The sequence below is a fragment of the Schistocerca piceifrons genome, chromosome 8 (genome assembly GCF_021461385.2).
Source record: "Schistocerca piceifrons isolate TAMUIC-IGC-003096 chromosome 8, iqSchPice1.1, whole genome shotgun sequence".
NCBI lineage: Eukaryota > Metazoa > Arthropoda > Insecta > Orthoptera > Acrididae > Schistocerca > Schistocerca piceifrons.
Window position 1 is genome coordinate 6,222,380 of NC_060145.1, and position 6,263 is coordinate 6,228,642.

The following is a 6,263-nucleotide window of genomic DNA, read 5'->3' on the forward strand; positions in this document are numbered from 1 at the left end:
TGGTTTTTGAAAATGTACCGAAAAATTCACCGTAAAGTTGCTCACTGCTGAAGAAATTTACCGTGTCTGGATACTCTGCTACACTGACATTGGGTTTGTTTACATTTATAAAGAATTCATTAAACAACTCAGAAATTTGAGCAGGATTTACAATATTTTTACCCTCTACCTTGATTTCAGAAATACCGTGGCCTCTACCTATTGCAACTGTTTCAGCTTTGATCACTGACCATAATGCCTTTGATTTGTTTTCACTATCCAATATAAATCTATTATTTGCCAGTTCTTTGGCTGCCTTTACAACTTTTTCAAAAATATTTTTGTAATCTTTTACATAGGTAACAAAATCAGGACTTTTGTTATGCTTTAGTTCCCTATGTAGCCATCTTTTTCTTGCACTCGTCATTTTTGTTGCTTCAGTAATCCACTTTATTTTATTTCCTGCTTTTTTATGATGTTCAGTAAGGGGAAAAGTTTCATTAAAAATGTGCAGGAATTTTTCCAGGAAAGTATCAAAATTTTCAGAGCATGAAATACTGTGGTCTTAGTCCACTCCACCTTATTTACTCTATGTAGAATAATTTTATGAATATAATAGAGGGAAACATTCCACGTGGGAAAAATATATCTAAAAACAAAGATGATGTGACTTACCAAACGAAAGTGCTGGCAGGTCGATAGACACACAAACAAACACAAACATACACACAAAATTCAGGCTTTTGCAACCAACGGTTGCTTCATCAGGAAAGAGGGAAGGAGAGGGAAAGACGAAAGGATGTGGGTTTTAAGGGAGAGGGTAAGGAGTCATTCCAATCCCGGGAGCGGAAAGACTTACCTTAGGGGGAAATATCCATCCGCACATACACAGACACAAGCCTTGTGTCTGTGCATGTGCGGATGGATATGTGTGTGTGTGCGCGAGTGTATACCTGTCCTTTTTTCCCCCTAAGGTAAGTCTTTCTGCTCCCGGGATTGGAATTACTCCTTACCCTCCCCCTTAAAACCCACATCCTTTCGTCTTTCCCTCTTTCCTGATGAAGCAACCGTTGGTTGCGAAAGCTTGAATTTTGTGTGTATGTTTGTGTTTGTTTGTGTGTCTATCGACCTGCCAGCACTTTCGTTTGGTAAGTCACATCATCTTTGTTTTTAGATATAGCATAATTTTATATTTTCTTTGCACACTGCAATTGGTGTAGGTTTTTTTCGAGCAAGATTCTATTGTTTTTGGAAACTCCATAAACAGACAGCAATGATCAGAAAGTCCTAAATCTACACAAAACTTATTTGCCTCATTGTAAGCGTAACTGGTTAAAATATTATCTATACATGTTGCAGACACTTCGTTTACTCAAGTGAAATCTGTGAAATTTGCGCTGAAACCCGCTGTTTGAATCATATTAATGAATTTTGTTGAGTTATTGGCTTCACTGGCTAGATCTATGTCGAAATCAGCTGTTATTATGACTCTTTTCTTGGTTTCTTTTTGATGTTTTTGCAATAGACACTGGAATTTTGACAAAAAACATTTCGTCATTTCTGCGCCTGGAATTCTGTACACAGATAAAATTACGATATTTTGCCCTAACTCCATGCAACAGCTTTCAAATATACATTCTTCATTATGGGAGTAGAAATCGAGTCTTGCTCTGTATTCCATTGATCTTTCCACTAGTATGCACTCTTCTCCTCAAATTAAATTACTTCTACAAAAGCTGCTGGCAACATAAAAATTATCAAGGCTATTTAAGATTTTGATACTATCCTTTGTAAGCCAGTGTTCATTCAAGTATACCATTTTGATATTTGGTATTTCTGACAAAATGATTTGCAAGTCGTTAAATTTGTTTCTCCGCCATTTGTGTAATTTAAACTTAACCCATTTATGTTCAAGTGCATTACAAAATTATTGTTACTTTTTTGAATGTTCTTAATGGCATCTACTTTGAAACACTGTTTGTGTATTTTCGTTTCAACTTCGTTATTAATTTTTACACCCCCATCTCTGCATACTAGTTTCCTGTATTAAGTATGGTCTTACATATATTGCTATACATATTGCTGAATATTGCCGATCCTAGCCTGTTTAGATGCAGTCCATCTTGTCCTAGACATTTATCACTAATAAATTTATTCGAATCCACAAAAACTGCACCAAGTCTGTTGCACTGCTCTCTGATGCGATTGTTTATCAGGTCTATGTAGATTGTACAGCAAACACAAAGTTTTTAAGGATGAACATTGATTGTCAGCTGACATGAAATCAACATACAAAGAATGAATGAAATTTTCACTCTGCAGCAGAGTGTATGTTGATATGGATTACAACATTTAATTTCCAGTGTATTATTCTGTGGACAATTATACTTAAGAAGTGCCTCTTGATTCCACATTTAGAACAATTTACTTCTTCTACTATCAGTACATACATCTTGTACTATTTCTTAACTGTGGTGCTAGCCTTGCAAGTTTCACAGCAGCACTTCTGTGAAGTTTGGAGGGTAGGAAATGAGGTACTAGTGGAAGTAAAACTGCAAGGACAGGTCATGAGTCGTGGTTGGGTAGCTCAGTCAGCAAAGCCCTTCCATCGAAAGGCAATGGTCATGAGTTCCAGTTTGATAAAGCACACAGTTTTAATCTGTTGGGAAGTAACATACAAAGATATTCGCAAAAAGAACTTCAGCAGCATGTTAAGAGCTTAGGGTGTTAGCATCTGTTTGTAACAGCCAATGCTTGAGGTGATATACTATGTTAAACACAATTTATTCTTAATTATGCCATTCTTTTCTGGGGATGAAAGGCACAAAATATGGACACCATTTCTAAGCTGCAGGAAAGGGCCATAAGAATAGTCACTGCACCAAGTGAGTACATTTACCAATCTGCAGTGAACATAAAGGAAAATGTTACTAAATACTGCATTTACATTTCTATAGATAACCACGGCACAAGAGCCAGTTTGGAGTTACCCAGGAAAAACAAACTAAAAACAGCATTTTATATCAGAGGATAATACTATATAATAAATTACCAATGGAAATGAAAAATATTGCCAAAAAAATATCTATTTAAAAGGGCACTTAAAACATTCTTCAAAAGTAATGTGTATTACACAATTAAAGATTACTTAGTGGATTCAAAAGTTAATAGTACAATCTGATATTTGAAACCTACCCTGAAATTTTTGCATACAGGAAGAATACACTGAAAGAAATTCACTGTCTAAATTTTAGCTGCTAAAGTGCATTGCAAGTTTTTTTTTCTTTTTTCTAAATATTGAAAACTGCCAAATTCATAGCTTTCCATGCTTCTGGAGAAGTGTACATGCTAGCCAAAGCTGTAACAGACAGCTTATGTGCAACATGGCAGGCACATGTCCTTGATTGATGGCACATCAGTAAATAGATAACACAGTGCAGCGTGATCGTAATTTGTAAAGCAAAATTTCAAATTCTGTTGATAGTTTATCTGACAACTGTTCATAGTCACCGCTTGCACAAATTTACAACTTACATAATATCCATTACAATTTGCAGTTGTCTTTGCATTATCACAGTTAAGAATGGAGACGAAATTAATTTTCTTTGTGATACCTTTCTATATGCGTGCTAATAGCATCTGTCTTTGAACAGGTTCCAAAGTTTCACAGTAACGTGGAATCCAATTAATGTTTTCAACTTCGCAAAGATGAAATATGAAGAACATGGTATGCAGTCAAAAGCACTCACTTCTCATAATGACCTACGTATGTGTTATTTATTGAGTTAATTTTTGGACATTCATTTGAATGGTGTTGACACATTAGATGAAACAGGAAAGAATTTGGACAATTCTGTGATTTTTAGTTTGAAAGATGACTGTTGTACTAAATAAAATCAAGAACAGAAATAGAGTACTTTCCACTCCACCCCCCCCCCCTCCCAAAAAAAAAAAAAAAAAAAAAAAAAAAAAAAAAAAAAAAAAAAAAAAAAAAAAAAGCTGCAGGAATAACTTCCAGTGACAAAAGAAATGGCCGCAAAACTTCTGTTAAATGAAGGAGGGAGAAAATGCTTAAAACTTAAATAGTGTGCAAAGCCAAAGCCAGTTTCATTTCACAAAATCTTAACATGTATTGTATAAAGGGATGAATACTTACACAATGTATAAAATATGTACCAAAATGAAACTCACAAAAGTGTGAAAGAAAAATTATTCAGAAAGTTTAGAGCTGCCTGTAAGAGTGCATCATTACTGAGGTAGACCTATGAGACTGGGTGCTCTAAATTGCAAGTGAGATGAACATTAATATTTCCAGGCTTCTTGAAACTGTATGGAGAAGGACATCACAAAACTATGAAGTTTATCTCAAGTAAACATGTAGAGGAGATGTCATTAATAGGGAATACTATACAGAAATTTTTAGTTGATGAAGCTTCTTGTGATCCCTTAAAATGCTGTGTATAAAGCCAATCAGTCAGGTTTCATGGAGGAACTGCTTGCAACCTGCACTTTATCATTTCGAGCGAAATAAAAGATAGTCTCTTGCTCACTCGATGGAACCTGTGATACATTTGACAACAACAATGCCAGTGGTAAGTTATCAGTGGATTACCATTTATGTAGCTTCGTATCTGTCTTCAGGAACCTCAAGGCACATTAGAACCAAAAGTTTTTTTTTTAAAAAGTATGTTTACTTCTAAAATTCTTGTTACTGATGTAGTAAAATCAGTAAAAATGGGTGAGAATAATTTTCAATGTTACATCTGAAACATCTTCTAATCATTTGCAGAAAATAATTCATTGGTCTTTTGGACTCTTGATGTCGTCCCAATGGCACCTCTTCAGGAGGACTATGGAAAGGCAGTTAATATCATTTGGATTCCACCTGGAACTAATAGTGTGATTCAGCATCTGAGAAAAAAAATCAACAGTGTAAAGCATTTGTCATTTTCTGATAGCTCTTTCTCATTTCAAGTTCATCAGCAAAATAGTATTGTTAAAGTTCAGTCAACTCTGCACTATCAGTTGAGTCTGGCTTTGGCAACTAGAGACTGTCATCATGTGTGTGTGAGTTGCATCTGCATGAATGTGTGTGTGTATTTTATCTATTCTGAAAAGGCCTATTTGGCTGAAAGCTTTGTTTGACAGTTTTTTGTTGTGCCTATCTGCAATTCAGCACCTCTGTTATATGGTGAGTAGCAACTATCCTTTCCATAATATTGTCTTTTAGTTAGTTTTGTGTTTCATAGATCATTAGAATGACTCTTTCATCAAAATGATGTGGAACAAGTCAGTTTACAGGATATGTATACATGATTATTGTTAATATTAACGAACACATTAACATTTTAGTCCTACTCATGCAACTACATTTAATTTTTTGTTTATTCTTGACCTCCTAACCCTCTGTTCCAGTTCTGTCCAAATAAAACTAGTAGTTACTGTGAAGTGCTTGAATACATTAATTTTTCTTTTACCAGGTGTTGCTGGTGTAAGGAAAATTTTTGTTTCCATCGTGCAATAGACCCTCTACAACATTCAAAAATTACCGTAACAACTGTGCTACAGACGTAGTTATAAAATTTTTAATGTCAACAAATTTTAAGTCCCAATCGACAGCATTCGTCTTTAATGTAACATCATACACCGTCCTGATTTTCATTTGTCTGCTAGTCACTTGTGTAACAACTGATATGAACTGCAAGTTATAAAAAAATTAATGATTTGAGGCATTGTTGGTATGCTTTTAAGCGTTTAAAAGTCATATGTGTGCACTTTGGACTTAGAACTATGTGGCAGTGCATTTTCTTATCATGGCTGCGTCTGCTTATTCGCTGATTCGTGTGTTAGGCAGGAAGGGCTTTGCAAACCACTGTTATAAGCAATTCTTCATGTGGCAAATAAGTAACTTTAGCAATTTTTAAATACTTGCAGTGTGCCACAGCAGCTAAAATTCTAACAGTGCATTTCTTTCGGTGTATTCGTCCTGTGTGTAAAATTCCAGGATAGGTTTCGACATGTCGGATCTCACCACTTGTAACACAACAGAACGGCATCTAACAATTTTTTTTGCATAATTAATTCTGTAACCATAATGTATCTGTGTTGTAATTTCTGTCATATGTATCTTTAATTATTTTATTATTTGTTGTTGTTGTTGTGGTCTTCAGTCCTGAGACTGGTTTGATGCAGCTCTCCATGCTACTCTATCCTGTGCAAGCTTTTTCATCTCCCAGTACCTACTGCAACCTACATCCTTCTGAATCTGCTTAGTGTATTCATCT